The 21,461-nt window shown below is 45.7% G+C and overlaps 1 protein-coding gene, 1 long non-coding RNA gene and 1 other non-coding gene across 5 annotated transcripts in view; 2 read left to right on the forward strand and 1 right to left on the reverse strand.

Annotated features, from left to right (window-relative positions):
• LOC100399060 (doublesex- and mab-3-related transcription factor C1) overlaps window positions 1-21,461 on the forward strand; it is a 149,475-nt gene that overhangs the window by 14,824 nt on the left and 113,190 nt on the right. The gene's annotated exons all lie outside the window — the stretch shown is intronic.
• On the forward strand, window positions 15,085-18,497 carry LOC144581032 (uncharacterized). Its single transcript, XR_013531562.1, has 2 exons — window positions 15,085-17,720; window positions 18,295-18,497. It is a non-coding gene; the product is annotated as an uncharacterized LOC144581032 (long non-coding RNA).
• Window positions 15,353-16,108, reverse strand: LOC118142882 (uncharacterized). Its single transcript, XR_013531561.1, has 3 exons — window positions 16,016-16,108; window positions 15,662-15,837; window positions 15,353-15,507 (listed from the first exon to the last, which is right to left on the reverse strand). It is a non-coding gene; the product is annotated as an uncharacterized LOC118142882 (transcript).

A 21,461-nucleotide genomic window follows, 5' to 3' on the forward strand; every position in this document is an offset into this window, starting at 1 on the left:
GCACGTTTACTGTCCATCAACCACTGTGCTATTTCAAAAGTGACTCGGGGATATGCACTACCTACCGCTCCAAGACACAAGGGCAGCAATCCATATGGCTAGGTCCCCTGTGCCTAACTCTCTCCACAACGACCCCCTGCCCCGCTACCTCCACTGAAAGACACAAACCACAAATCACAGGAGGTGGATGTTCATGTGGAGAGGGACATCAAATATCATACCACTGAAAGAGTCAAGTGTGCCAGCATTTATTTCAGGCCCACTGGGGCGAGCAGGGGCACAGGGCAGCAGAGGGGGCTCCGTCACCATTCATGGGTCTGTGTCTGCGGCTCCCATGGTCTCAGTTTCCGAGTGTCCAGTATCCTCCCCTAGGGAGGAAAACAGAGTGACAAGTGGACCCTTGGGAGCCCTGGGGATTCTGGCCTGGCCTGAGGTTCTCTTGGTGGAACAGGAAGGGGAGGCCACTGGGCTTGGCGGTGAGCAGTGAGAGAGGTGGAGGCTCTCACTGGAAGCACTTGGTGAAACACGCCAGGGCCCCCTGGAACCAGCTCCTCCAACACCCTCGCAGAAGAGCAGATTCTCTGGGCAAGCCTGTGCCACTGGATAGGTCCTCTATGGTGTTGGCAAAATAAATGAAGGGCATAGTGTCCTTAACTGAGCCAGTCCTGTTCAGGAAAACAGAGAAAAATCATTCTAGCCAGCACTAACATTGCTTCCTTTATTCATCGAGTGTTTGCTGAGGGCCTGTTATGTGCACACCAGGCTCAGTTTCAGGTACTGCGGATACAGCAATGAACTCTAGAGATCCAGATCCCAGATCTCCTGGGGCTGACTATCTGCCATGCTGGTGGGAAATCAGGCTCACCATGTCCTCAAGAGTTTGCTCTTCCTTGGGAAGGCCAAAAAATGGAGCTGCCCACCTTGCAAAGTTGAGGGCACCAGTCTGGGGGATGCGGCTTTCTCTATACAGTCCCAGCTCAGGACTCAGCGAAGTTCATGTTTTCTGAGAAGTGCGACGTACATGTGGTGTCTGAAAGGACTTATTGTCAGAGCCTGGCAGAACTCTTCATTGTGCTGGGCCTCTGGCTCAGGGCCTGTCCCTTGTGTGAAATTCCATCCCCGTGTCCCTGGCCTGGATCTTCACCCTCCCCTCCTGTAGGTGAGTATGCTCTTTTCAAGCAGTTGATACATTCTCATAAACTCCCTCAAGTGCTGAGATGCCTCGTTACCTAGCATCGTCGCTTTCTTTTCCTCTCTCCCGGCTCTCCCTTGAACCCACTCTAATCAGCTTCCAGCCCCACCACACGACTCTCACATAGATGATTAAATGACTAATTGAAAGTGATGGTTTCTGATTTCCATGCTACTCTACTTATATAAGCCTAAAGACTTAAGGAAAGATCTATTTTGTACATTGTTAACTTTAAGGTTTACTGAAATTCAAACCGGGGTACTTGCCAATTATATTTTCCCCCCTCACTAGCTCCATCTTCATGTCAAGAAACTCAGTGAGTATACAACCCTGAAACTAACCCTGAATTCCCAATGAGCAGAACCCCAGCATTGCCGGGTGATCCACAATCAAACTCCAGGTTTCTCCTCTGTGCATTAGTGGAAGCCAAGGTAGGGCGCTCGAGGGAAGCATGGATGTAGAAAACTGTGTCTCACGGATCCCGGAGTTTTTTTAGCTGTAATTTTTGATTCAGACTGCTCAGTCAAGACTCAGGCTCAGCCTATGGGAGCCTTCCAAGGTCCTGGCCTTGAGGATGCCCAAGGTTTTGTCCCGGGCTTGACAGAGCCCTTTTAGAACCCTGCGATGGGCCTTGAGACAGTGGTATCTGAGCCCCCAGGGCTCTGGTCTAGGAAGCATCAGTTTTCCCACCCTACTTCTAGTTACAATTGGTGTCAGGAGGAAAAAAGAATTTGGGGATGCACCATATCGTAAATATATTAAGCTGTTCAATCCCTGACAAATGGCACTCCAAATGTGGAGTGCACATTTGGTGCACAGTGTGAATCTGCGCCAATTCACACTACCAGCGTCAGAACGTCAGTGTATGACACCCGATTTGCATCATTACAATTTTAAATGTTTGTCAAGTTGCAGTTTGAAAAGTGGAATCTCAATTGTTATCTTAATTCCATTATGACTTGTGATGTGGAGCGCCTATTCCTTTCATAGTGGCCATTTGTATTTCTATAAATGGCCTGCTTAGATTCGTTGTTAGCTTTTCTACTGTTGTTTGTTCTCCCATGCGTTTCCTGAATTGTCTCGTCAGAGTTACCTGTATATTGCAAATATGATTCTTCGGTCTGTTATAATTGAAGAACATGTTTGTTCCCAGCCTCTCACTTCTGTTTGCAATTTAATTCCTGTGTCTTCTTGTATGGACACTTTTCATTTGGGGTGTTCATACCGGCTGCTTTACTCAGGCCTCACCACAACCATGCGAGGTTGTTAATGTTTACCTCAGTTTTCTTTTTGTTTGGTTGGTTTTATTGGCATTTAATGAATACTTATTGAGTTAGGTGTCAGAGATACTCTACACACGGGAGATAGAATCACCACAGTTCAATGTGCCAAGAACACACTGAGGGCTGGTGGCCCAGTAATGAGCTCTACCCTTACAGAGCTTCCCACCTGTAAGAGTTCCAGGCACACTCTTAAACACTTTATTTCTCATTCACGATTTAAAAATGTATTACTTACACATAATTATACATATTTATGGGGTACCGTGTGATGTTTCAACCCCTGTATGCATTGTATAATCATCAAGTCACGGTAATTACCATATCCATCACTTTAAACATTTTTCATTTCTTTGCAGTGTTAACATTTAAAATCTTCTAGATTTAAAATCTTGAAGTATACACTCCATTGGTATCTTCTATACTCATTCTACTGTGTAATAGAACTCCAGAACTCATTCTCTCTGTCAAACCATAACTTTTTACCCTTTACCAACCTCTCCCCTCGCCCCACATCCCCTTCCCTCTGCAGCCTCTGGTAACCAGTACTCTAGTTTCTACTTCTATGAAATCAATTTTTTTTTTTTTTTTAAGATTCCACATATGAGTGAGGTCATGTGGTGTTTGTCTTTCTATGCCTGGCTTATTTCACTTAGCATAATGTCCTCCAGGTTCATCCATGCTGCCTCAAATGACAGGATGTCATTTTGTTTTATGGCTGGATAGTATTCCATTGTGTATACCAGCCACGTTTTTCCTTACCAATTCATCCGTAGATGGGCATTTAGGTTGATTCTATATCTTGGCTATCGTGAATAATGATATCATGAATAACGAGGCATCAGTGAACACAGGAGCACAGATGTCTCTTCAAAGTAATAATTTCCTCTCCTTTGGATATATACCCAGTAATGAGATTGCTGAACCACACAGCAGTTTTCTTTTTAATTTTTTGAGGAATCTTCACACTGTTTCCCATAATGACTGTAGTAATTTTCATTTCCGCCAACAGTGCGTAAGTGTTCCTCTTTCTCCACAGCCTCTCCAGCATTTGTTACTTTTTGTCCTCTTGATAACAGCCATTCTAACTGGGGCAAAGTGATATCCCATCGTGGTTTAGATTTGTATCTCACTGACGATTGGAGATGTTGAGTGTTTTCATATATCCGTTTGCCATTTGCACACCTTCTTTTAAGAAAAGTCTATTCAGGCATTTTCCCCAATTTCTAATTGAATAATTATTTATTTTGCTATTGTTTGGGCTCCTTATGTATTCTGGATATTAACCCCTTGTCAGATGCATAGTTTGAGAATACTCTCTCTCATTCTGTAAGCTGTCTCTGTTACTCTACTGGTCGTTTCTTTTGCTGTGCAGATGCTTTATAGCCTGACATAATCCTGTGTGTCTATTTGTGCTTTTGTTGCCTAGGCTTTTGAGGCCTTACTGAAAAAAAAATCCTTGCCCAGTTCAATTTCGTGAAATGTTTCCCCTATGCTTTCTTCTAGTAGTTCCAGAGTTTCAGGCCTGACATTGCAGTCTTTTAAGCCATTCCGATTTGACTTTTGTATCTAGTGAGAGATAGGGGTCTGGTTTCATTCTTCTGATTGTGAACATGCAGTTTTTCCAGCCCCGTTTATCGAGGAGACCGTCCTATCCTCCAGGTAGGTTCTTGGCTCCTTTGCAGAAAATCAGTTGGCTGTTAATGCTTCGATTTATATCTGGGTTCCCTATAACGTTTTATTGTTCTGTGTATCTGATTTGATGTCAGTGCCCTGTTGTTTTGGTTGCTTTTGTATATTTTGAGGTCAGGTAGCGTGTTGTCTCCAGCTGTGTTCTTTCTGCTTGTGATTGGCTTGGCTTTCAGCATCTTTTGTGGCTCCATACCACTCTTAGGATTTTTTTTTTTTTCTGTCCAGACTGTCATTGGTATTTTGACAGGGATGTCATCAAACGTGGAGATCACGATGGTTGATACAGACATTGCAACAATATTAATTCTTCCATGAACATGGAATCTCTTTCCATTTATTTCTGCCCTCTTCAATTTCTTTTATCAGTGTTCCACAGTTTTCACTGTAGAGATCTTTTGCTTCCTTGCTTAAGCTTATTGCCAGGGATTTTATTTTTTATCTGTTGTAGCTATTGTAATTGGAACTACTTTCTTGATTTCTTTTTCAGATAGTTTACTGTTGGCAAATAGATGTGCTACTGATTCCTGTACGCTGATGTTATATTCTGCCGCTTTGCCAAATTCACTTGTTCTAACAGTTATTTGGTGGAGTCTTTAGGGTTTTCTCTACGTAAGTCTATGTCAGCTGCAAACAGGGACAATTTGACTTCCTCTTTTCCGGTTGGATGCTGATATGGTTTGGCTGTGTCCTCACTCAAATGTCATTTTGAATTGTTGCTCCCATGATTCCCACGTGTTGTGGGAGGGACCTGGTGGGAGTTGATCAACTCATGGGGGCGGTTTCCCCCATACTGTTCTTGTGGTAGTAAGTCTCACCAGATCTGATGGTTTTATAAGGAGTTTCCCCGTTCACTCGGCTCTCATTTTCTCTCTTGCCTGCCGTCATGTAAGATGTGCCTTTTGCCCTCCACCATGATTGTGAGGACTTCCCAGCTACGTGCAACTGGGAGTCAATTAAGCCTCTTTTAAAAAAATAAATTACCCGGTCTTGGGTATGTCTTTATCAGCAGCGTGAGAACAGACTAATACAGGTGCTCTTTACATCTTTCTCTTACCTAATCGCTCTGGCTAGAACTTCCAATACTAAGTTGAATTTAAGCGGTGAAAGTGAGCATTCTTTTCTTGTTACAAATCTTACAGAAAAAGCTTTCAACGTTTTCCTATTCAGCATGACATTAGCTTTGGGTTTATCATATATGGCCTTTATTTTGTTGAGGTATGTTCCTTTTATACCTACTTTGCTGGGAGTTTCTATCATGAAGGGATGTTGAAATTTTTCAAATGCTTCTCAGCATCTATTGAAATGGGCATATGGATTTCGTCCTTTGTTCTGTTGATGTGAGGGATCACTTTTATTACTTTGCACATATACTGAACCGACCTTGCATCCCTGGGATGAATCCCACTTGATCATGGTGGATGATGCTTTTAATGTCCTGCTAGTGTTTGGCTGAGGGTTTTTGCATCCATGCTCGTTAGGGATATTGGCCCTTACCTTTCTTGTTTTGTTGTGTCCTCATCTGGTTTTGGAATTACGGTAATGCTGGCCTTGTAAAATGTGTTTGAAAGTATTCCCTCCTCTTCATTTTTTTTTTTTTTTTGGAAGACTTTGAGAAGAAGTGGTACCAGTTCTTTCCATGTTTGGTAGCATTCACCAGCAAAGCCATGAGATCTTGGACTTCTCTTTGATGGGAGAGTGCTTACTCCTGCTTCAATGTCATTATTCCTTATTGTTTCTGTTCAGGTTTTCTGTTTCTTTTTGATGCAATCTTGGTAGGTTGCATGTGTCTGGGAATTTATCTGTTTCTTCTAGATTTTGAATTTCCTGGCAGATAGTTGTTCACAATAGTCTCTTATCATCATTTCCATCCCTGTCGTGCCAGTTGCAATGTTTCCTTTTTGTCGCTGTTTCTATTTGAGTCTTCTCTCTGCTTTCCTTAGTTAGTCCAGCTGAAGATTTGTCAATTTCTTTATCTTTTAGAAAGCTAACTCTTTGTTTTTTAGATTTTTTAAGTTGTTCTTAAAAATTCTCTACTTAGTTTAGTTCTGCTTTGATCTTTGTTATTTCTTTTCTTCTGCTAACTTTTGTTTTTGCTGTTGTTGTTGTTGTTGTTGTTGCTGTTGTTGTTCTTTTTCTCGTTCCTTGGGGTGTAACATTAGTTTGTTTATTTGAGATATTTCCACTTCTGGTATGTAGTCATTTATTGCTATAAAGTTTCCTCTTAGAGCTGCATTTGCTGTATCCCATAGGATTTGGCGTGTTGTGTTTCCATTTTCATTTGTCTCAAGGAATCTTTAAATTTCCTTTTTAATTTCTTCATTGACCCATCCATTGTTCAGGAGCATGTTGTTTCATTTCCATGAATTTGCCCAGTTTCCAATGTTCCCTCTCTTATTGATTTCTGGTTCTATTCCATTGTGGTCAGAAAACACTCGATGTGATTTTGATTTTTAAAACTTTGTTAAGAATTGTTTTGTGACCTAACCTATGGTTTATTCTGAGGAATGTTTCATGCGCCGTTGAGAAAAAAAATGTGTATTCTGTGGCTTTTGGATGGAATGATCTGTAAACGTCTGTTAGGTCCACGGGGCCCAGAGTGCAGTTTAATGTCGATGTTTCTTGGTTAATTTTCCATCTGGATGACCTGCCCGCTGCTGAAATTGGGGTACTAAATTTCCTCACTATTACTGTATTATGATCAATCTCTCCTTTTAGGTCTTTTAATATTTTCTTTACGTATTTAGATGCCCTGGTGTTGGGTGCATATATTTATAACAATTATAAATAAATAAATAAATAAATAAATATTTTTTTACCACATATATTTACAAGTGTTAAAAATATATATTTACAATTGTTAAAATATATATATTTAACAATTAAATATATATTACAATATCTATTGCAGTTGTCAAAATACATATGTATCTTGTAATATGTATCACTATGTATATTGCAACAGTTAAAAAACATATATATATATATATCATACATACATACGAACACACATATACTTACAATTGTTATGTCCTTTTGCTTTATCAACCTGTTTAACATCATATAATGGCCTTCTTTGTCTTTTTCTTTTTATGGTTCTTCACATAAACTCTATTTTATGTGATCTAAATAGAGGTACTCCCACTCTGTTTTAGGTTCCATTTGCACAGAATGTCTGTTTCCAACCCTTTGCTTTCAGTCTATGTGTGTCTTTGTGGGTGAAGTGAGATTCTTGTAGACAGTATATAGTCGGGGCTTGTGTTTTTAGCCACTCTATGTCTTTTAATTGGAGAACTTAGTTCATTTACATTCAAGTTTATCATTGACAGGTAAAAGCTTAACACTATCATTTTGTTACTTGTTTTCTGATTGTTTTGTAGATCTGTTCTTCCTTTGTTCCACTCTTACTGTCTTCTTTTGCTGTTGTGTGTTTCTCTCTAGTAGTAAATTTTGATTCCTTGCTATTGATATTTTAGAGTCCCTATTATAGGTTTTTACTTTGTAGTTACCATGATGAGACTTACAAAATATGTCTTATAATTACAATATAAGTTATTTTAAACAGATAGCAGTTTAACTTTAATCACGGGAAAAAGGAACAAAAACAAACTCTACACTTTAACTCATCCGCCCCTCCACACTTTGACTTTTTGATGTTTCAAGTCACATCTTTTTATATTACTATCTCTTAACCAATTGTTGTGGTTATTACTATTTTGAACAGTTTTGTCTTTTAGGTTTCATACTTAAGATATGTTTGCCAGCCCTCAATGACAGTATTATAGCACTGTGAATTTGTCTGCTTTCTTACTATTACCAGTGGGTTTGATACCTTCAGATGTTTTTTTCTGTCACGTGTTAGTGTTCTTTTCTTTCAGATTGAAGAAACCCCATTCGCATTTCTTCTTCCTTTCTTCCTTTCTTTTTGTCTTAGAAAGTCTTTTTCTTTCCTTTATGTTGGAAGGATAGCTTTGCTGAATACAGTATTCTTGACTGACAGTTTTTTCCCCTTTATCACATTGAATGTATCATTCCTCCCTTTCCTGGCCTGCAGGGTCTCTGCTGAGAAATGTACTGAAAGCTGTACTGGTGATCCATTGTGTGTGATATGTTGTTTTTCTCTTGACGCTTTGAGCATTTTTCTTTGCCTTCTATTTGTTTAAATAATTTGAATATGGTGTGCCTTGGGGAATTTGTCTGCAGGTTGAATTTTATTTGTGATCTCTGAGCTTCCTGTACTGGAATGCTATGATCTTTCTTCAGATTTGGGATATTTCAGCCATTACTTATCCAAATATATGCTTTCTAGACCTTGTGCTTTTCTTTTGTCTTCCTCAGCAATTTCTATTATGCAGAGCCTAATTTTCTTGATGATGTCTTATAATTCTCAAAGGCCTTCTTCCCTCTTTTAAAATGCTTTTATCTTTTTCCTCCTCTTTATATGTTTTATCTTGGTGCTTACAGATTCAGTTTTTCAGTTCAGTTGCTATAGTCTCTATTTCAGGACTTCGGGATTTTTAATCCTTTTTATTTCCTTGTCACATTTTTTGTTTTGTTCCTGGATTGTTTTAGACATTTTATTTAGTTGGTTATCCAGGTTGTCATGTAATTCCCTTAACTTCTTTAGGATTATTCTGAATTGTCTCTCAGACATTCCCTAGATCTTCAGTTTTTCTGGGTCTGTTACTGGAGTTTTGTTGGTTTCTTTGGGTGTGTCATATTTCATGAGTTTTCACAATCCTTGTCTCTTTATATTGATGTCTGTGTGCTCGAGGAGATGGCCACCTCTTCCAGGTTTTGCAGCTGTTCCTCGGTGGTGTTAAACCTTTGCTACTTAATATTGGAACTTAATCCCTGGCCAGCTATTGCTTTCAGTCTGAGAAAGACTTATTTTGAGCACTGGAACTTAAATGTTAAACTGGAACTATATTGCTGCCCTGCCACTGCTTCTTGGTTGGGGGACGAGTTAGGTGAACACAGGACCATTACTGACAACGTTTTAGTTGTTTCCAGGTCAAGAGAAGGCTCCACGTGATCACGTGGGCTTAGCGGGAAATCTGGCCAGGGATTTGGGCCTTCCTGTGCCCCTGTCCGTGCTATGGTTCTGGCCAGTCCCTCAGCACTGGCTTGCCCACTGATGGCGGCACAGAGCGGCTGCCAAGATCCACGTGAGAGTTGCTGTGATCAGTGCACCCACTTTCTGTTCCCAGTTCACACCAGGTGTTTCAGCTCTCTTCTGGAACTCCCAAGGATACCTGTGGGATAGGACTGGAGGGGACTTCCCATGAAGATTCTCAGACTGGTGGGGAGATCACATGTCCACCTCCAATTCCCTCCTCCCACCTCAGAAGTTGTGGGTCTAGAGAAATTCTCTGTGAGTATCATTATGCTGGTTTGGGGGAGGAGGTGGCACAGTCTAACATGACTGTTGTTCCTCTTACCGGTTGTGGCTTTTCTCAATTTTGTCATCCTAGTTTCTCCCCCAAGTTCTGGTGAAATCAGAGTGGTATTCTTGTCTTGGATTAATTTCTAGTTGTGCATTTGTGGGAAGAGTGGTACTGTGGGATCATCTGTTCTGCCATCTTGCTGACATCACTCCTCCCCTTTACCCCGGTGTTCGAATGCAGAAAGCAAGGCTAAGAAAAGGTGCAGGGGTTTGTTCCCAGATTCTAATCCAAGATCACAACCGATGTATGCCTGACTGGAAAGCTATGCAATAACGTGGGCCCATGCCAGGCTATAGGCCAACATTAAAGCCCCATTCATACCTGCCCCCTCCTAGACATTGAGGGAGCACAGCACATAGTGGAAGAAGCCTTCTTTTGTCCTCAGAGGAGTGTGCCTACTTCAAAGCCCACAAGAGAGGGTATGGAAGAAGAAGGTACTTAATAATGGACCTGCTGGACAGGACACTGTAGTGAGGGTCGGGAGATCTGGGGACCAGGACAAGACCCACCACTAACTGTGACTTCGTCTAAGTAACTTGCTCTCTGCTGGACATGTCTCTAATAAACAAATAAGAGTTCTGAGCCACTGTTGCAGGTGTCAGAGAGGTGAGTTCATTGACCCCAGCTGGGATAAAGGGAGAGGGGGTGAGATACACCTCTGGCAATCATTTCAGCAGCCTATAGCCCTTATCAATGCAACCTCTCAGCCTTAGCAGCTATTGCTAGTATCATCATGATTTGCATGTAAATGACTGCTGCTGGATGATGATCTGGGGACAAATGGCACCCAAAGCTTATCCCAAAGGGCCTGATCTCAAGGAAGCTGATGGATGCTGCCTCTAGGCCTGCTAGAACACCAGCTGCTCTGTGGAGGGGGCATCCTTTGTAATCTTCACAACCCCTCCGTGAGACTCTTGCTTTCCTGCCCCCACGAAGAGTAATAGCATCAGTCCTTTGCAACCAGCCAGGACTGCTGTGAGGAGTAATGAGAAAGCTCCAAACAGCTCTGGAAGATACTAGAAAGTGAGTTGCACCTGCTATGTACCCACAAAATTAAACAGCAACAACAACAAGAGAGGAGCATGATGCAAGTCCAACAGATTACTCATCTGGACAATTGCAGGAAACATACCAGAGCTGTGCATTATGAGGTAAATGGTCATCGATATTACTACTAATCATTAAATGCCCACTGGTGATACCATTCCCAGTGGAGTTACAAATGCCACCCAAAGAATCCATAGCTCCTGTCCTCTCAGTAGATATGGGAAGTCGTGGTTACTGGGGACCAGGCTTTGCCTGGCATGCCCCTAAAGGTTTTAGCCTATCTCGTCCTCACAGCAAGTAAATAAGATAAGTCTATCTCCTGCCTCTGGGACGAGGCTGTTCACCCTCCCCTCACAATGCCCAGAGGACATTGAGGAATAAGTAAACCAAGGCCAAAGCCTCCTAACCCATGCTCTGTGATGTGTGCCAATGGTTTATGATGTCTCCACAATACAGCTCTTGTCCTCCCTTAAGTGGTCAATTAGGGCCTGGGACAGCCTACAGATAGTACCCAACATGGTTAAGCACCACCCCTTTTGAGCCTCACCTTTACACCGCACACCAAAACATACATGTGTTATCGTGTGTGTATAAAAACTCCAAACCAAGCCAAAACAAGAAGAGGATGTGTGTAATTTTCCTGAATGGGGTAGAATTCTGGTTATCTCCTGTGTAACTGCCAAGTGTGTTCAAGGTAGCTTCTCAGCAACGCATCGGCAGTATGAATCTCAGCAGAACCCAAGACCAGACCCGACTTCTTCAGTCTTTCACTGAATCCTCCTCCTTCTCCTCCTCCTGTGGTGCCGATCTTGGTCAATGGTACCCCAGGGCCACAAGTCACTCAAGCCAGAAGCCTGGGTGTCATCCTTGGCCCCTCTCTGGACCTTGCCCCGGGCCCACCTCCAACCTAGGACAGCACCATTCTATCTATCCTATGAAAAGCATCTGCCAAATAATGCCACTGCCCTTCGCACCCTCTTCCACTAACTTTCTGCACAAACTTTACAACCCACGAGTGAGTGAGTGAGTGAGTGAGTGAGTGAGTGAGTGAGCTTTCTTTGGGTACAATTTCTCCCAATGGCCATTGATTTTCTGTGATTGAGACTAGGGGTGTCTGAAGATGGCCAGTGAATGAATAAAACTGATTGGCAGGGTCATGGAAACAAGCAAGGCCCACATTGAACCTCACTGGCATGATCTCATTACACTTCCTCGTGCTGGAGTCCCAGGAAAGCCGAGTCCCTCTTTGTCATCAGTGCAGGGAGGATGGGTCAGCCTTTTGTGAGAGTGGTCTTGGAGAGTGTGCTCTCCCTTGGTATGGCTTAAAGAAACCGCCCGCCGTGCTATGTTGAGGGCACCACTCTGGGGGTTCCAGCGAGACGGCAGCTTTCCCCCTACAGGAAATAAAACAGATGAATGTGATTTGATGGGACCCCTTGAGGTCCCGACGCTCATTTAGTCTTTGTCTGGAAGGCCCACCATTAGGCTCCATGTAGGAGACCAGTAGTCTTCTGACTGCTCTCAGGAGTACTCTGGAGGTCTGTATAATTACCTCAGGTGACCATGGGGAGCACTGGAGGAGGGGCACAATGGGTGCAGTTTTTTTTCCCCCATTGGGTCACGCCATCATTTTATCAGTCAAAACGATTCCCCAGTGGGGTGCAGTGTGGGAAGAGATTGGGCGGTGAGTGGCTGGAACTGTGTTCAGGCCCCCTGTGACTTGGGAACCCTGACTCCATTCATGTACAATGTCCCCATCACCAAGAGCATGGGCTGTTACTCGCAGTCGATCGGGAACCCCGCTCCCCCCAGATTTCTAGTTGGGGACAGTGGCTCTTAGACTGCATTGGTGTCTTGGAAGGGTCCTTGCCTCAGATCAACCAAGGACTGTATCCTGGCTCCCTCTTGTGCTGGAGATGTGACCTCAGAATGGTGATCACACAACTCACCTTGATCCAGATGGCGGGAGGATAAAACGAAAGCATGTGAAGCTCCTGTAACACAGCAGGCTGTGTAACATTTCACGCAGCTGAGGACAAGTGTTGCTACCTCCGTAAGGTTACCCAGGATTCACAGGAACATAGCACCAGAGAGAATGAGAGCGGGTGAGGCAGAAGAGTAAGTTATTCTCTTGCTCACTCGCACAGTCCAGTGGTCTTCTGTTCACCAAAAGTGCTCGGTGATCCTGGGGCAGTGGGATTTCTGACCCCACATCTTCTTCTGAGGCACTGTTCACTTTACTGACCTACCTGAGACATCCCTCAGGCACAGGGATTCTCAGGTGATGTAAACGCGGGTGAGGGGGAGGTGTAAGCGAAGGAGGAGAACTCATGACTTGGGCACAGTCATATTTCAGAAACAAAGGTGTAGAGCTGATGACCCATGCCTTTCCCTACTGCTGACCTATCTTTCCCCCTTCCTGCACGTGATTGCCCTGTACGTATGCTCAAGTGGTTCATCATGCAGTGGGTAATGGGGCCTGCTCTTGAGATGCACGAGCATCTGTTTTGTGTCGCCATAACAGAATACATGAGACTGGGTGATTTATAAAGAAAAAAAATGTTATTTAGCTCATGGTTCTGAAGGCCGGAAAGTTGAAGGGCATGGCCCCGGCTTTGGGCAAGGGCTTGCGTGCTGTGTCATTATGTGGTGAGGAAGGTCAAGGGGGAAGCGGTCACATGCAAAGAGAGAAAACCTGAGGGCCATCCTGGCCGTATAACAACCTACTATCTTGGGCACTTTGTCCATTCCGGCAAGAACTTTTCCAGTCTCACCAGCACAAGAACTCACTCACTACTGTGAGGAGAGCACCAAGACATCTACAAGGACAAAGGTGGAGCCCTCATGACCCAAACAACCTCCCACTAAGCCTCACCTCCCAGCACCACCACGTTGGGGATCAAATTTCAACATGAGTTGAATCTCCTGTGTGTACGGGGCTGGCAGAGGAAAGCATCTTCTGCTGTGAGGCTGCAGGGTCCACTGGCCTGGGCAAAGGGGAAGCCAGGGAAATACACCTGGTCCATCCACGCCAAGAGGGCCTGAGGTGGATGATGGCAACTGGAGGTTGAATCAGCAGTGGAGGTATTCCTTTCAGGAGATGTTGGGGGGTGCAGTGTGTGGGAGTCAGTCAGCATCTGGTGGGTAGTGGGCATATGGTTCTGGGCAAAGCAGACCTGGACAATGTCAGGATCAGATTGGAGAGCCCTGGACGGGGTGTAGTGCAGTGGGGAGAGGGGCTCTTCGTTGCCATCTCTGCCACTTGGGTTTCAAGTGTGACTGCCGAGTTGTGCCCTATCCACCAGACTTCTCCACATCATTTCTTGTTTCAACAAGTATTCACATCCTAAATGCACACACACAAGCACAAGCATGCCCATGCACATGCATGCACAGACTCTCCCTGACACTCCTTTACAAGTGCAATGACTGAGCTCGTGGTTATGACAGCAGCTATGAAGGAACAAACACCCAACAGGTCCCCAGCCCTCGGGAGTTGGAACTCTGCTCCTCTTTTGGACAGGGCTAAGCCCCACGCTGTGATGTCCTAGGAACTTTTGGAGAAGCAGCCATATGCACCTGAGCCTCCCCTACTGAGTTAGGGCCCAGCTCAGGAGGACAGAGGCATTGTGGGGAGACAGGTGGTACCTGTGCTATCGTAAAAGCTGCAGAGACATGGGATCTAAAGAACTCCATCAGTCTATAATTAAGAGCTTTGTCTGTTCAGTACCTATGGGTCTCACCGTGGCTGTCCCCACGGATGTAGGAAAAGGGCTGTGGGATTTCCAAATGCTGTTGCCTACCTGAACCTTACCCCATCTGGATTTCATTTGCACCTAAAGGCCCTGGACCGCTGAAGAACCAAAGGGTGAGTAATTCACCCGGCAGGCCCTATGAAAGCATTTATTTTCCTCCCTTAGCATTGTGCAGAGGACTACAAGAGATAGGGGAGTGGGAGAGAGTATTTTGGTGTTCCTGCGTCCTAGTTAGGCTTCTTGATACTAAAAAGCACATCCAGTATCTTTGTCCATTTACTTCGGGGATTCCTGGTGTTGCAATTTCTAACAGGGCCTCCTCCATGGTTGTTAGTTAACAGGGACAATTATGCTCCAACCCCCCTTTCAGAATTTTCCCGCTGATACTGTGTTGCAACATGTATCAAGGTCACCTTAGGAAGGCAAAAGAAAAAAAAAAAATGAAGCCCTCATCTTCTGTAAAGGAACAATGCATAGTTGGAGACGAGGTCGCCTGTTGGAAGGGCTCTCTGTCTTGCGGTGGGGCAGGGGGGCTTGGGAGCTCTCTGTCAGTACAGGGGTTAACGCCTTTTCTGAGATCCACAGATTCTTCCTCCACATGACCCTCCCGCCTCCGCCTGCAAACACCGCCCAGTTTTCCTCAGATATGAAGACCGTGTGCACTGCTGGGGGGAGAGAGACGTTACTCCGTCCTCATTCCTGCATGTAAGTGCCCCACCAGGGTCAGAGCTGCCAGCTGTGGAAGACTCACCGTTGGCTGGCCACAGCCCATTGCCACCAGGACCCAGGAACAAGCAGCGCTGCCTCGAGGAGGAGGGCGGACAGCCTAACAGGGCTAAGGGAGATGCTAGCTCTCTCCCTCCACAACCCCACCGCCGCGAAAGTTGACCACCCCCAGTTCACCCGACTTGTTGAAAGTTACATCAAATGCCACAAAGCGAAAAACAGTCAAGCGTGCCAGCGTTTATTTCAGGCCCGGTGACCGGGACACCGCGGGCGAGCAGGGGCATGGAGCAGCAGAGGGGGCTCGGTCGCCGTCCAGGCCTTTGTGTCTGTGGCTCCGGTGGTCTCAGATTCTGAGTGTCCGGTGTCCTCTCCTAGGGAGAAAAGCAGAGTGACAAGTGGACCCTTGGAAGCCCTGTGGCTTTCTGGCTTGGTCTGAGGTTCTCTTGGTGGAACGGGAAGGGGTGGCGGATGGGCTTGGCGGTGAGCAGTGAGAGAGGCGGAGGCTGGCTCCCAAGGAGCTCTCACCTGAAGCACTTGGTGAAACACGCCAGGGCTCTCTGGAACCGGCTCCTCCAAGACCCTCGCAGAAGAGCAGGTTCCCTGGGCAAGCCTGCACCACCGGATGGGTCCTCCGTGGCGTCAGAGGCAACAGCCAACTCCTCAGGATCTTTCTGTGGCCCTTTCACATTCTGAAAGACAAACTAAAGAGCCGGCTCCTAATGGCCCCTCCCATCCCCGGCTTCCCTTACCCCCTCCGGCAACTGTTGTGTGCCTCCCCCGGCCCTCTTCCAGGGGCTGGGGATGCAGCAGTGACCTGCACAGACGAAAGTCCGGCCTCCTGGAGGACATTCCAGGACAATGGAGGGAAGCCAGACTCACCAGATCAGCAGGTGGAAGGAAGGGAGTGAAGATCATGCTTCCCAGAGTCTGTGATGTGCCAGTGGGGACCAACACGGCTTCGTTGAAGACACCGGTGAAGCTCGTCACTCTGCCGGGTGCAAAGAGGCCGAGGGCCTGCCCCCTCCACGCCCCATTCAGCTCCTCTGCCCCTGCCCCATCGCCCCTCCCTCCTCCAGCCTCGTGCTCCAGTAGTGGATACATTGGTGGTATGTCACGTTCCCTCTGTTCCTGTGTCTCTTACTCCCACGCCTCCAATCTTTCTTTCCTGTGCTTCTTCCTCCTGGCCCTCCTAGCAGGCTTGAGCCACGGTTCTGCTAGCTGAGCAGAACAGCCCTGAAGGTCCTCCTGGAAAGAACACGATGTGTAGAGGTCTTCTGGCGGTAGCTCATCTTATTTGGCAATGAATGGTTCATTGCATGTCAAGGTCACACAGGGTCCTAGTTTGCCGTGAGCAGGAGCATTCCAGTTTTAAACCTTAAAGGCCCCTGGCCCGGGAAAACTCTCCATCCCAGGCAAACTGGGACAGTTGGTCATCCTACTTGATTCATGTGGGCACTATTGCGACATTAGCGTGAACTGTTTTTCTCACATTTTACAGTTGAACCTTGTAGATGAAATTGTAAGAGTGATTCTGATACATAAGACGTCGTCATTTATGAGTAATGGATGTGCATTGAAGGCTCTTTGTATCTTCATAGGGTGGAGGTAAATGCAGCATTATGTGTTTGCCCCCTGAATACACATCCACTAAAAAACTATGATTGGACCTCAGCCATCACATCTGCTCTTGGGGTGTCACAACAGAGTTCTAGGTGGACCCAGAGTTGCAGAGACAAGGTCAGGGGAAGGAGCCGAGAAAGAGGTTAACAAGACCACAGATGCTGCAGATGGGATTCACACGAAGATGTCCTTCCCACCAGCCAGGCCATCGCTGGCCTTGTAAGGTAATGAGATTAGTAACGTTAGAGGTGTTGAAACACAGCCCGGGTGGTCACTTGTACACTATGCCGCAGAGAGGAGAGTTCAAATGGTTCCAGACAGCCCTGAGATTCACAGGATTCCTGTGTAAATCAGAGGTAAAGAGCCCTTAGCTTTCATGTGAATGCATAATTCCCTCTGATGTGCACAGAAATTCTCACCAAAATCTTGTGAATTTCCAGCAAGTGTTGCGAAATACTTAGAAACTCCTCCAAGAAGTGAGCAGGTCTTGTCTGTCCTATCTTCCTTTTCTCTCCTTGAGTCTACTCCAGTTGGGTTTCCTCCTCCACCACTCCACTGAAACTTAGGAGGTAATTGAACATGAACCAATGAGCAAGTGAAAGTAATGTTTCTTATAGTTGTATGTGACTAGCTATGTGATTAAAATGACCAAACTGGCAAGTTGTGTTTAAATGCTTAATAAAAGCTAGGTTTACATTGTTAACTTAAAAAATGAATAGAAATGAAGACCCAGAAAGCTACACTGTCATCTCTCAGCACAACTTTCATTCTCACATAAAGAAACTCATTTTCTAAGTAGGAAGGTTGTTCCGAACTGCCGGAGATTCCCAGGAATGAAGGCCCAGGTTTTGTGGAGTTTTCATCTGTCTCCTTGTAGACGCAGCCATCTGCCACCAGGTGGCAGAACAAGACGAGAAAACTGTGCCCCACGGAATCCCTGAGCCCCTTCTGCTGCAGTTTTTGAGTGAGTTTTCTCAGGGGCCGGGATCTGTCCCGGGGAACCATCCCAAGGTCTTGCCCTCCTAAGATATTCCAGGGTGTACCCAGGGCCTGGTCCGGGGTTTCTGACGTCTACGATGACGCTTAAGGCAGTGACAGGGATCAGCAGGGCCTCCGGGCTAGGAGACTCAACTCACCTCCTCATTTAGTAACCCTGGGGTGTGGCAGTAGGTTGCTTTAGGCAGGACGAGGGGCCAGTTGTATCTGTCAGTATGTCAGGGTAGTGACATCTGTGATTCTGCAGGGACATTTGGACAGCAGGGAATCAGAAACGCGGGAAAGTGAGGGTCAGCAACCGAAAACCTTGCCAACTGCTATGGACTGAATTGTGTTCCTCCACCCCGCAATTAGTGGTTTGAAGCCCTGACCCCTAATGGGACTGTATCTGGAGCTAGAGCCTTTAGGAGGGAATTGGGGTTACATGAGGTCATAAGGGTGGAGGCCTGCTCCGACAGGATTAGTGTCCTTATGAGATGAGAGGCCACAGAGCTCATTGTATCTGTCAGTATCTCGAGGTAGTGACAACTGTGATTCTGCAGGGACATTTGGACAGCAGGGGTGTCTCTTCCTCTCTGCACCGCATGCACCCAGGAAAGGCCGTGTGACGTCTTAGCAAGAAGTAGGCCAACCATGAGGAGAGCCTTCACCAGAAACCAAATCGGAGAGCCTTCACCAGAAACCTTGATCTTGATCTTCCCACTTGGCAGAACTGTGAGAAAATAAATGTCTGTTGTTTAAGTCACCCAGCCCGTGGTATTTTGTTATGGCAGCCCGAGCGGACTAATACACCAACCTAGAGATTCTTCAAAGAAATGAGTCCCGGGCTGGCCCAGAAGGCCAGGCTGCTCAGTCCCCGGAGCCTGATGGCAGGTGAGGAGGACAACCCTGCCCAGCCCAGTCGCATTTTCTTTTCTTTCTGAGTCTCCTTTGAGAAAATAAGCTGCCTCGGTGCAATTGCCTTGAAGGGACGCAGAGTTCTGCAAGGAGTCAGGGAGGGGCTGTGAGTGACGGTGATAAGACCCACCCCCGAACCCCCACACCCTGCAGATGGATGGGATTTATATCAAGAAAGGCTACCATGTCAGTCCCCAGCTTTATGCCGTGTCTCCCTCAGCTGAGATTTAAACGAGTATGTAGGGATTCAAGAAAAAGTTGATTTTAAAATTTGGAACGGATGTTACAGGGAGGAGGGGTCAACTGGATTTTGCCAGCCCTGAGATTGAACTGGATAAATTACAGGTAAATTATATGTGTGAAAGCACTGGGTACATGAGAGGATCTCAACACAATTTTCTTGGCTTGCAAGCAAGTTTCGCAGAAGCTCCTGCAAGAGGGGAAGTGACTCTTCTTATTATTACGAATCGCAACAGTTTCTTTTATTAAAGACCTGTTTACAATATTGTCTTAGTTACGCAAATACAGATGATAAAACAATAGTCTCCTTTGTCCACCCCTCTCCATCTCTAGCCCCCTCAGCAATGGTTTAATGTGTTTCCTCGAAAATTCCTCAGTCAATGCATTTACACGCACATACATACACTAATAGAAACATGTGCTTGCCTTTCGTGGGGTCATAAGATACATATTGGCTCATGATGCACGTATTGTGTGGCACTTGATTTTTGCGTTTTACAGCAAGTCTGGGTGAACTTCTCCTGTCAGTTCGTGAAGAACTATCTCATCGTTTTTAACTTCTACACAGTGTTCTAGGTGATATGCCATACTTCTTTAACTGCTTCCACACACAAGGACCTTTCACATTTTTCCCCCAACTTTTAAAGTTCTCAAAAGTTTTTCCAATATCCTTGTTCACAGAGGATGTGTCACTCTAGAAGAGATACACAGAAATGGAATTTTGGCACAAAACTCTACAAATATTTGAACCCTGAGCAACCATTGATAAATGGATCTGAAAAGAGGTGGGACCAATTTATTCTCTCAGGAGCAGGGTAGGATAGTGTTCATTGTCCTTCACCGTCGCTCTTGACGTTATTCGTTCCTTTAAATATTTGCTAATCTGGTGGTTGATATATGAAAGGTTTTGAGACAAAGTCTTCCTTGCAGAATCTGTGAGAGTCCAGGGCTGGTCATGCCAGGGCGGGTCATGTTCGACATACTCAGATGCCACCTCCAGTGGACCAGTTGGGGAGAGGCCAAGAAAGGCATAGCAGAGCACAGCAGAGAGTGACAGGAGGAAGTTTCGGGGTCCATGAGAAGGCTCAGAGAGGGCACCCACTCAGCCCTGGGGGTTGTAATGGAGTCAGTGGAGGCTTCCCAGAGGATTAGACGCCTGAAATGCGTGAGGAAAGAAATTAGTCAGGGAAAGGGAGAGGAGGAACAGCACTTGAAGCACAAAGACCAGGCCACTGAGGTGATTTTGGAAACTGCAAATAAGCAGAGCCAGTTTCTATTCTGTGCACTTGTAGCAGTCAAGGTTGGCTACCACGAGGCGGTGCAGGATTAGAAACGTGTGTCCCAGTGGAGTCCCTGAGTTCCTCTGCTGCAGTTCTCTAGAATGAGTGTGCTCGGTCAGGGGCTAGCCTGAATTCCAAGGTCCGGCCCTTGAAGATCTTCTGGGTTGCATCAAGGCCCTGGCCTAGAGTTTCTGAAGTCTGTCATGGGACTCAAGATACTGAGATATATATATCTATCTATCTCTCTCTCTCTCCATATATATATGTGTGTATATATATATATATATATATATATATATATTTTTTTTTTTTTTTTTTCTTTTTCTTAAGGACCTAGCCTGGGAGACTCAAGTCAGCTGCCCACCCATTCTGTAGCCCTGGGCTATGAAAAGAGGCAATTTTAGGCAGGGTGTGATGCCAGTGGTGTCATGAAGTATCTTAGGGAATAGTGAGGGCAACCTTAGAGGATGCTGAGAATACTTGCACTGGGGCTCATGGGAGGCATAAGAGCCCCCAGGACAGCAGTGCCATCAGGTGACTTGCAACTAGGCAGTTGGCTGACACAGTAGGTAGCTGTGAATGTAGCAGTCCCCTAAGCCACAGGGTCACTGAATGCGTGAGAAGAACAAGAATTTGAAGATCATTTAGCCAAGGATTTCAGTATGTCGATAAAGCAATGAAAGCTCAGAAAGGTATAGCAACTTGCTCAAGGTAACACAGAGAAAAAATGTGTCATTATGCTGAGACAGTGAAGTGAGGACACTGTGACAGACAGATGAAACCTGTCTTCCCCTGGACCTGAGAGGTTCTAGAAACCAAGACTCTGTGCAAATGGGTCATCACAGCAAAGCGCCTGAGGAGGTTCATGGCAGCCAGTTCCCGATCAGCAGCAGTGGTGTGCCTCTGAGGATGTAATGTGTGAGGCTGTCTTGGTGCGTGAATCAGTCTCTGGTGGGTGGTGAACACGGGGCTCTGGGACTGGCGCTCTCTCTCTTTCTCTGTTTCTCTCCGTCTCTCTGTCTCTGTCTCTGTCTGTCTCTCTCCTCTCTCTCCTCTCTCTCTCTCTTTCTCCCTCCCCCCCCGCTCTCGCTCTCTCTCTCTCTCTCCCTCTCTCTCCCCCCCTACCCCGTGTTCTTGTGTGTGTTCTAGAAGTGAGATCCTTTTGTCACCAAGCCCTGCTCTATTAAATCCCATTAGGACCACTTGGGTTTCGACAGCTGTTTTCCAAGTCATGGCCCCTTGTAAACCCACTGGATTGGTTGGAGGGTGCTATCATTGCAGCCAAGGATCCT

Source organism: Callithrix jacchus, chromosome X (assembly GCF_049354715.1).
Source record: "Callithrix jacchus isolate 240 chromosome X, calJac240_pri, whole genome shotgun sequence".
In the NCBI taxonomy this organism is placed as follows: Eukaryota; Metazoa; Chordata; class Mammalia; order Primates; family Cebidae; genus Callithrix; species Callithrix jacchus.